Consider the following 11,592-nt stretch of genomic DNA (forward strand, 5'->3'; position numbering starts at 1 on the left):
ATAGACAACCCAATATTTTAAGAGACCTACCCGGAGACATGATTGATGAAATCTTGTCTAGAGTCGGTCAGAATTCTTCGGCACAACTATTTAAGGCGAGATCAGTTTGTAAGACATTCGAAGAACGTTCCAAGAATGCCTTGGTTTATAAAAGGCTTTCGTTCGAAAGATGGGGGATATCACATTGGGAAATCCATAAGTTACGATGTGTTTACTTTGACGCATATATTGCGGGGAACCCAAATGCTATTTTACGCAACGGGTTAAGAAATTATTTTGACTCAGTATATCCGAATATAGGACTTCGTGATTTAGAAAAAGCGGCTAACATGCAACATAAAGAAGCATGTTATGCTTACGGGTTAGTAATGTTCGCTTCTCACCAAAGTGAGAACAAGAACATCGGGCTACAACTATTAAACAAAACGTTCCCACAAGTGACGGAGTCGGTAATTGGGGTAAGAAATGAGGTTTTTAGGTTATTACGAGACTGTTGGTCATAACGTAACCCTCGTCCCTTTGACGACGTTACAACATGATGTCTTATCAACGGCCATAACGGTTATGTTCCACAAGACCAAGGATGGGAAGTAATCCTAGTAAAACCAGAATGCCTGACTTGTTTCTGGACGTATGAATTACGTGTCTTTATTGCCTTTGCTGAGCGACTTGTGTACTAGCTAGAATTATCTTCACAACTATCTTGTATCAAAGTTATTGTGTGCTATATTTCATGCTTTATGTAAAATAAGCAGTATTGTAAGTTTGTAAAATATTGTATAAAAGTTTGAACGCGAAATATTATTACAATCAATTTTTCATATAGAATTGTAGTAGTTGAATTGTATATTAGCTACTAAGTATGAACTTAACGGGTAGGTATTACCCGAATTTAAAATTATAAAACGCTAATATGAAGAAAAAGCTTTTATAAATGAGTTCATATTATGCTACGAAATACTATTAACTACTCTTAATATTCTGTATGATTAACTTGTTCCATTTGACTATTTTGAAGGAAATGGCACCGACTACTCGACACACCGTGAATATGAATGAAGAGGAATTCTGTACTTTTCTAGCTTCAAACATAGCCGCAGTACAGGCTGCGCTACATACCAACAATAACCTTAGATCTAGCAGTACAAGAAATCGTGTAGGATGCACCTACAAAGAATTCACTGCCTGCAAACCTTTGGAATTTGATGGAACCGAAGGACCGATTGGATTGAAACGGTGGACCGAGAAGGTCGAATCGGTGTTTGCCATAAGTAAGTGTACTGAAGAGGACAAAGTGAAGTACGCTACGCATACCTTCACAGGTTCTGCGTTAACATGGTGGAATACCTATCTAGAGCAAGAGGGACAAGATGATGCGTACGCACTACCGTGGTCAGCATTCAAGCACTTGATGAACGAGAAGTACCGTCCCAGAACCGAGGTCAATAAGCTCAAGAAAGAACTTAGAGGGTTACGAACCCAAGGATTTGATATTACCACGTACGAAAGACGATTCACAGAATTGTGCCTATTGTGTCCGGGAGCATTCGAAGATGAGGAAGAAAAGATCGACGCGTTTGTGAAAGGATTACCGGAAAGAATCCAAGAAGATATAAGTTCACACGAGCCCGCCTCCATACAACAGGCATGTAGAATGGCTCACAAACTAGTAAACCAGATTGAAGAAAGAATTAAAGAACAGACTGCTGAAGAGGCCAATGTGAAGCAAGTCAAAAGAAAGTGGGAGGAAAACGGTGATAAGAATCACCAATACAACAACAACAGCAATTACAACAATAATCGCAACAATTATCCCAACAATCGCAACATCAATCGCAACTACAACAAACGGCCCAACAACAACAACAACAGCAACTACAACAATCATCCCAACAATAATAATAACCGTAACAACAACAACAATCAGAAGCAGCTATGCCAAAGGTGTGAAAAGTATCACTCGGGGTTCTGCACCAAATTTTGCAACAAGTGTAAAAGAAATGGTCATAGCGCTGCAAAGTGTGAGGTCTACGGACCAGGGGTTAATAGAACGAAAGGAACAAATGGTGTCGGAACGAGTAATGGCGGAGCAAGTAGTGTCGGAGCAAGTTATGCCAATGTAATTTGTTATAAATGTGGAAAACCGGGCCACATTATTAGAAATTGCCCGAACCAGGAGAACACGAATGGACAAGGTCAAGGAAGAGTTTTCAATATTAATACGGCAAAGGCACAGGAAGACCCGGAGCTTGTTAAGGGTACGTTTCTTATTGACAATAAATCTGCTTACGTTTTATTTGATTCGGGTGCGGATAGAAGCTATATGAGTAGAGATTTTTGTGCTAAATTAAGTTGTCCATTGACGCCTTTGGATAGTAAATTTTTACTCGAATTAGCAAATGGTAAATTAATTTCAGCAGATAATATATGTCGGAATACAGAAATTAAACTGGTTAGCGAAACATTTAAGATTGATTTGATACCAGTAGAGTTAGAGAGTTTTGATGTGATAATCGGTATGGACTGGTTGAAAGAAGTGAAAGCAGAGATCGTTTGTTACAAAAATGCAATTCGCATTATACGAGAAAAAGGAAAACCCTTAATGGTGTATGGAAAAAAGGGCAACACGAAGCTACATCTTATTAGTAATTTGAAGGCTCAAAAACTAATAAGAAAAGGTTGCTATACTGTTCTAGCACACGTCGAGAAAGTACAAACTGAAGAAAAGAGCATCAATGATGTTCCCATTGCAAAAGAATTTCCCGATGTATTTCCGAAAGAATTACCGGGATTACCCCCACATCGATCCGTTGAATTTCAAATAGATCTTGTACCAGGATCTGCACCAATAGCTCGTGCTCCTTACAGACTCGCACCCAGCGAGATGAAAGAACTGCAAAGCCAGTTACAAGAACTTTTAGAGCGTGGTTTCATTCGACCAAGCACATCACCGTGGGGAGCTCCTGTTTTGTTTGTCAAGAAGAAAGATGGTACATTCAGGTTGTGTATCGACTACCGAGAGTTGAACAAACTTACCATCAAGAACCGCTACCCACTACCAAGAATCGACGACTTATTTGATCAACTACAAGGCTCGTCTGTTTATTCAAAGATTGACTTACGTTCTGGGTATCATCAAATGCGGGCGAAAGAAGATGATATTCCAAAGACTGCTTTCAGAACACGTTACGGTCATTACGAGTTTATGGTCATGCCGTTTGGTTTAACTAATGCACCAGCTGTGTTCATGGACCTTATGAACCGAGTGTGTGGACCATACCTTGACAAGTTTGTCATTGTTTTCATTGATGACATACTTATTTACTCAAAGAATGACCAAGAACACGGTGAACATTTGAGAAAGGTGTTAGAAGTATTGAGGAAGGAAGAATTGTACGCTAAGTTTTCAAAGTGTGCATTTTGGTTGGAAGAAGTTCAATTCCTCGGTCACATAGTGAACAAAGAAGGTATTAAGGTGGATCCGGCAAAGATAGAAACTGTTGAAAAGTGGGAAACCCCAAAAACTCCGAAACACATACGCCAGTTTTTAGGACTAGCTGGTTACTACAGAAGGTTCATCCAAGACTTTTCCAGAATAGCAAAACCCTTGACTGCATTAACGCATAAAGGGAAGAAATTTGAATGGAATGATGAACAAGAGAAAGCGTTTCAGTTATTGAAGAAAAAGCTAACTACGGCACCTATATTGTCATTGCCTGAAGGGAATGATGATTTTGTGATTTATTGTGATGCATCAAAGCAAGGTCTCGGTTGTGTATTAATGCAACGAATGAAGGTGATTGCTTATGCGTCTAGACAATTGAAGATTCACGAACAAAATTATACGACGCATGATTTGGAATTAGGCGCGGTTGTTTTTGCATTAAAGACTTGGAGGCACTACTTATATGGGGTCAAAAGTATTATATATACCGACCACAAAAGTCTTCAACACATATTTAATCAGAAGCAACTGAATATGAGGCAGCGTAGGTGGATTGAATTATTGAATGATTACGACTTTGAGATTCGTTACCACCCGGGGAAGGCAAATGTGGTAGCCGATGCCTTGAGCAGGAAGGACAGAGAACCCATTCGAGTAAAATCTATGAATATAATGATTCATAATAACCTTACTACTCAAATAAAGGAGGCGCAACAAGGAGTTTTAAAAGAGAGAAATTTAAAAAATGAAATACCCAAAGGATCGGAGAAACATCTTAATATTCGGGAAGACGGAACCCGGTATAGGGCTGAAAGGATTTGGGTACCAAAATTTGGAGATATGAGAGAAATGGTACTTAGAGAAGCTCATAAAACCAGATACTCAATACATCCTGGAACGGGGAAGATGTACAAGGATCTCAGGAAATATTTTTGGTGGCCGGGTATGAAAGCCGATGTTGCTAAATACGTAGGAGAATGTTTGACGTGTTCTAAGGTCAAAGCTGAGTATCAGAAACCATCAGGTCTACTTCAACAACCCGAAATCCCGGAATGGAAATGGGAAAACATTACCATGGATTTCATCACTAAATTGCCAAGGACTGCAAGTGATTTTGATACTATTTGGGTAATAGTTGATCGTCTCACCAAATCAGCACATTTCCTGCCAATAAGAGAAGATGACAAGATGGAGAAGTTAGCACGACTGTATTTGAAGGAAGTCGTCTCCAGACATGGAATACCAATCTCTATTATCTCTGATAGGGATGGCAGATTTATTTCAAGATTCTGGCAGACATTACAGCAAGCATTAGGAACTCGTCTAGACATGAGTACTGCCTATCATCCACAAACTGATGGGCAGAACGAAAGGACGATACAAACGCTTGAAGACATGCTACGAGCATGTGTTATTGATTTCGGAAACAGTTGGGATCGACATCTACCATTAGCAGAATTTTCCTACAACAACAGCTACCATTCAAGCATTGAGATGGCGCCGTTTGAATCACTTTATGGTAGAAAGTGCATGTCTCCGATTTGTTGGAGTGAAGTGGGGGATAGACAGATTACGGGTCCGGAAATTATACAAGAAACTACAGAGAAGATCATCCAAATTCAACAACGGTTGAAAACCGCCCAAAGTCGACAAAAGAGCTACGCTGACATTAAAAGAAAAGATATAGAATTTGAAATTGGAGAGATGGTCATGCTTAAAGTTGCACCTTGGAAAGGCGTTGTTCGATTTGGTAAACGAGGGAAATTAAATCCAAGGTATATTGGACCATTCAAGATTATTGATCGTGTCGGACCAGTAGCTTACCGACTTGAGTTACCTCAACAACTCGCGGCTGTACATAACACTTTCCACGTCTCGAATTTGAAGAAATGTTTTGCTAAAGAAGATCTCACTATTCCGTTAGATGAAATCCAAATCAAAGAAAAACTCCAATTCATCGAAGAACCCGTCGAAATAATGGATCGTGAGGTTAAAAGACTTAAGCAAAACAAGATACCAATTGTTAAGGTTCGATGGAATGCTCGTAGAGGACCCGAGTTCACCTGGGAGCGTGAAGATCAGATGAAGAAGAAATACCCGCATCTATTTCCAGAAGATTCGTCAACACCTTCAACAGTTTAAAATTTCGGGACGAAATTTATTTAACGGGTAGGTACTGTAGTGACCCGAACTTTTCCATGTTTATATATATTAATTGAGATTGATATTTACATGATTAAATGTTTCCAACATGTTAAGCAATCAAACTTGTTAAGACTTGATTAATTGAAATATGTTTCATATAGACAATTGACCACCCAAGTTGACCGGCGATTCACGAACGTTAAAACTTGTAAACACGACATGACGATATATATATATATGGATATACATATGGTTAACATGAGATTATGATAAGTAAGTATCTCCATAAGTATATTAACAATGAGTTATATACATATAAACAAGACTACTAACTTAAGGATTTCGAAACGAGACATATATGTAACGATTATCGTTGTAACGACATTTAAATGTATATATATCATATTAAGATATATTAACATATCATAATATCATGATAATATAATAATTTAACATCTCATTAGATATAATAAACAATGGGTTAACAACATTAATTGAGATCGTTAACTTAAAGGTTTCAAAACAACACTTACATGTAACGACTAACGATGACTTAACGACTCAGTTAAAATGTATATACAAGTAGTGTATTTAGATGTATTAAAATACTTTTGGAAGACTTCAAGACATATATCAAAACACTCATACTTAACGAAAATGGTTACAGTTACTTTTCCATTCTTTTCTTTCATCAAGAATTCTAGTCGTATTCTTACCCGTATTATACACAGCTTCAAAACGTACTTACTATAAGTATATACCAATAGGAACTAGCATTGGATTCCACTCTTGATTATGTCATGTATGACTAATCAATTTTAACTTCTACCATGAGCTAGTCAACTAACTAGAACTCCTTTTAACCCCACTCACCAATTACCACTCATCATTCACTCCATTTCACTTCCAATTCTCTTTCTAATTCTCTCTCAACACACACACACACTATTATGAACGTATTTTTCCAGTACTTAATCATCATCTTCATCAAAAATTACTTCAAGAATCAAGCTATAATCATCATAAGAAGAACACTTCAAGAACACTTCAAAAATCCCTTCAAGTTTACTAATTTACTTCCAAGCTTTCTAATCCATTCCAAGTAATCATCTAAGATCAAGAAACCTTTGTTATATACAGTAGGTTATCTTTCTTATTCAAGGTAATATTCATATTCAAACTTTGATTCAATTTCTATAACTATAAACTATCTTAATTCGAGTAAAAATCTTACTTGAACTTGTTTTTGTGTCATGATCCTACTTCAAGAACTTTCAAGCCATCCAAGATCCTTTGAAGCTAGATCATTTCTTGTCACTTCCAGTAGGTTTACCTACTAAACTTGAGGTAGTAATGATGTTCATAACATCATTCGATTCATATATATAAAACTATCTTATTCGAAGGTTTAAACTCGTAATCACTAGAACATAGTTTAGTTAATTCTAAACTTGTTCGCAAGAAAAAGTTAATCCTTCTAACTTGACTTTTAAAATTAACTACACACATGTTCTATATCTATATGATATGCTAACTTAATGATTTAAAACCTGGAAACACGAAAAACACCGTAAAACCGGATTTACGCCGTCGTAGTAACACCGCGGGCTGTTTTGGGTTAGTTAATTAAAAACTATGATAAACTTTGATTTAAAAGTTGTTATTCTGAGAAAATGATTTTTATTATGAACATGAAACTATATCCAAAAATTATGGTTAAACTCAAAGTGGAAGTATGTTTTCTAAAATGGTCATCTAGACGTCGTTCTTTCGACTGAAATGGCTACCTTTACAAAAACGACTTGTAACTTATTTTTCCGACTGTAAACCTATACTTTTTCTGTTTAGATTCATAAAATAGAGTTCAATATGAAACCATAGCAATTTGATTCACTCAAAACGGATTTAAAATGAAGAAGTTATGGGTAAAACAAGATTGGATAATTTTTCTCATTTTAGCTACGTGAAAATTGGTAACAAATCTATTCCAACCATAACTTAATCAACTTGTATTGTATATTATGTAATCTTGAGATACCATAGACACGTATACAATGTTTCAACCTATCATGTCGACACATCTATATATATTTCGGAACAACCATAGACACTCTATATGTGAATGTTGGAGTTAGCTATACAGGGTTGAGGTTGATTCCAAAATATATATAGTTTGAGTTGTGATCAATACTGAGATACGTATACAATGGGTCGTGGATTGATTCAAGATAATATTTATCGATTTATTTCTGTACATCTAACTGTGGACAACTAGTTGTAGGTTACTAACGAGGACAGCTGACTTAATAAACTTAAAACATCAAAATATATTAAAAGTGTTGTAAATATATTTTAAACATACTTTGATATATATGTATATATTGTTATAGGTTCGTGAATCAACCAGTGGCCAAGTCTTACTTTCCGACGAAGTAAAAATCTGTGAAAGTGAGTTATAGTCCCACTTTTAAAATCTAATATTTTTGGGATGAGAATACATGCAGGTTTTATAAATGATTTACAAAATAGACACAAGTACGTGAAACTACATTCTATGGTTGAATTATCGAAATCGAATATGCCCTTTTTTATTAAGTCTGGTAATCTAAGAATTAGGGAACAGACACCCTAATTGACGCGAATCCTAAAGATAGATCTATTGGGCCTAACAAACCCCATCCAAAGTACCGGATGCTTTAGTACTTCGAAATTTATATCATATCCGAAGGGTGTCCCGGAATGATGGGGATATTCTTATATATATGCATCTTGTTAATGTCGGTTACCAGGTGTTCACCATATGAATGATTTTTTATCTCTATGTATGGGATGTGTATTGAAATATGAAATCTTGTGGTCTATTGTTACGATTTGATATATATAGGTTAAACCTATAACTCACCAACATTTTTGTTGACATTTAAAGCATGTTTATTCTCAAGTGAATACTAAGAGCTTCCGTTGTTGCATACTAAAATAAGGACAAGATTTGGAGTCCATGTTTGTATGATATTGTGTAAAAACTGCATTCAAGAAACTGATTTCGATGTAACATATTTGTATTGTAAACCATTATGTAATGGTCGTGTGTAAACAGGATATTTTAGATTATCATTATTTGATAATCTACGTAAAGCTTTTTAAACCTTTATTTATGAAATAAAGGTTATGGTTTGTTTTAAAAATGAATGCAGTCTTTGAAAAACGTCTCATATAGAGGTCAAAACCTCGCAACGAAATCAATTAATATGGAACGTTTTTAATCAATAAGAACGGGACATTTCAATAATGCTGCCGGCATTAAACCTATATCTCACCAACTTTATGTTAACGTTTTAAGCATGTTTATTCTCAGGTGATAACTAAAATCTTCCGCTGCAACATGTTGAATTTAAGCAAGATCTTGAGTATGCATATTTGTGTCAAAAATAAAACTGCATATCGGAGGATTTGTAATGTAAAATATGTTGGAAGTCGTATTGTTATTATCACATGTAAAGTTTGTAAGTCTAAGATTATCGCTAAACGATAATCATTATTAAGTTGTTTAAACCTTGTATTTGTAATAAAAGCTATGGTTTGTATTGTAAAAACGAATGCAGTTTTTGAAAAATGTCGCATATAGAGGTCAATACCTAGCGATGAAATCATATGTTATTGTAATCGTCCTTATGGTTAAGGTCGGGTTATGACAGTAAATAAAAGTGCGATGAAATATGAAATAAAGGAATTATGCTTATTTAAACTTCCGTAATCTTGATGTTCGACGTATTGATTTTAGTTTATTACCATGGGTTAATTGTCCTTTGTCCTAGATTATTCGATATGTCCATCTGCTTTTTGTCCATAACAGTCCATCAGTCATAAATATAAAGTGCGAGTATCCTCGTCAATTTATCATTATATCCGAAGTCAAATATTCTAAATAATTGGGGACTTAAACTTTAACAAGGTTTAAATACTTTGTTAATAATTACGCCAAGTGTCCTTGTACATAATTCACCCCCGTTTTAATGAGTCCATTTACTATTAATCCATTCCCGTGTCCGGTTAAATGAACGATTATTAGTACTTATAAATATCCCGCCCATCGTATCCGATCGAGTGTATATGGTTATTTATAGGTACGTCCAATTGTAAATCTTTATATTAAATTAACGAACTATCATTCAATTAAACAAATATAAAGCCCATTAATAGCCCATAGTCCAATTTCCACAAGTGTCGGTCTTTTGTCCAAACCCCAATTATGGTCCAAAGCCCAATTACCCCGTCTTTAATATTTAGCTCAACATCACGATTACTTCATCTTAAATAAGCATAATAATAACTTAGCTACGAGACATTAATTTAAAAAGGTTGAACATAACTTACAATGATTAATAATAGCGTAGCGTTACACGGACAGAATTTCGACTTACACCCTTACAACATTCGCTAACATAACCTTATTATTATTAATCTTAAATTAAAATTAAAATTAAAATATAAAATATATATATATATATATATATATATATATATATATATATATATATATATATATATATATATATATATATATATATATATGAGAGAGAGAGAGATTGATAAAGGATGGATATTTTTCGTGCAGAATTCGTCGCCTTTTATAGATGTGGCCAGCATTTCAGGGCCATGTGATCGCATGGGCTTCCTTTGCATTTGCCATACGATCGCATGGAGTCTAGGGACAGCTCACATAACTTTTGTTTTCTTGTTTGCTGACGGTTTTAATGTATAATATATATATATATATATATATATATATATCTATATATATATATATATATATATATATATATATATATATATATATAATTTTAAGAATTAATTATATATTATATTATATTCATGTGCATAGTTGACTTGTAATTTTTAGTCCGTTGCGTCGCGTGTTGAGAGTTGGCTCTGGTCCCGGTTCCGGATTTTCGAACGTCCTTGCGTACATTTTAATATCTTGTACTTTGCGTTTTGCGGCTCGTCCTCTTGTAATTTTTAGACGTTTCTCATCAATAATTTGAACCTCTTGGATTGTACTTTGTACTTTTTAGCTTTTTGATCGTTTGCATCTTCAAATCGTCGAATCTGTCTTTTGTCTTCACCTTTTAATATTTAAACGAATATCACTTGTAAATAGAACAATTGCAACTAAAAGCTTGTCTTTCTTGAGGGATAATGCTATGAAATATATGTTCGTTTTTAGCATTATCATAACTCAACAACACATGATCATGTGATTCATTCAAACAACAATATTCAATTGATTTGGGGCAAACACTAGCATTAGAGATTCATAGATAAGCAAACACAAGAGATTTAGCCAATCATGGCCAAAATCAAACTAATAATAAGCATAGAAATGTAAACAATCATCATCTTCAAACTATTACAAGTAATTAATGCAAAGTGTGTATAATAAAGTGAAGATTACAACCCAAAATGTAAAGAAGATGAAGATCTAAGCTAAACAATGATGAATCTTGAGCTAGCTTCCTTGGATCCACCCTTAAACACCAATGGATGATGAAATTATGGTTTTGTATGTGAAATTTGGACCCTAGGCAGCTGCTTTCTAAAGATGCATATCAAAAATGACCTAATCTCGTTCCTTTTATAGTGCTAAAAATCTGGGCTGAAACAGCGACAGGTGCGCCGCTTTTGGCTCAGGAGCGACACTTTTGGCTTTAAAGAAGAGCGGCGCTTTTGATCAAGAACGGTACTTTTGGCTCAAATCAGGGACGACGTTTTTGATGTAGGAGCGACGCTTTTGGCTGAGTAAGAGCGGCGCTTTTGCTGTAGGAACGGCGCTTTTGCTCAATGATGAAGAATGGTGTTGAAATGTGCATGAGAACGTCGCTTTTGCAGTTGGTGCAGCGCTTTTGCTCCTGAGGAGCGACGCTCTTGAATGAGGAGCGACACTTTTGGAGCTGGTTCTGCGCTTCTGGAGCTGGTCAATTTTACATTAAATCAACTCCTTAGCC

Source organism: Rutidosis leptorrhynchoides, chromosome 6 (assembly GCF_046630445.1).
Source record: "Rutidosis leptorrhynchoides isolate AG116_Rl617_1_P2 chromosome 6, CSIRO_AGI_Rlap_v1, whole genome shotgun sequence".
Lineage (NCBI taxonomy): Eukaryota > Viridiplantae > Streptophyta > Magnoliopsida > Asterales > Asteraceae > Rutidosis > Rutidosis leptorrhynchoides.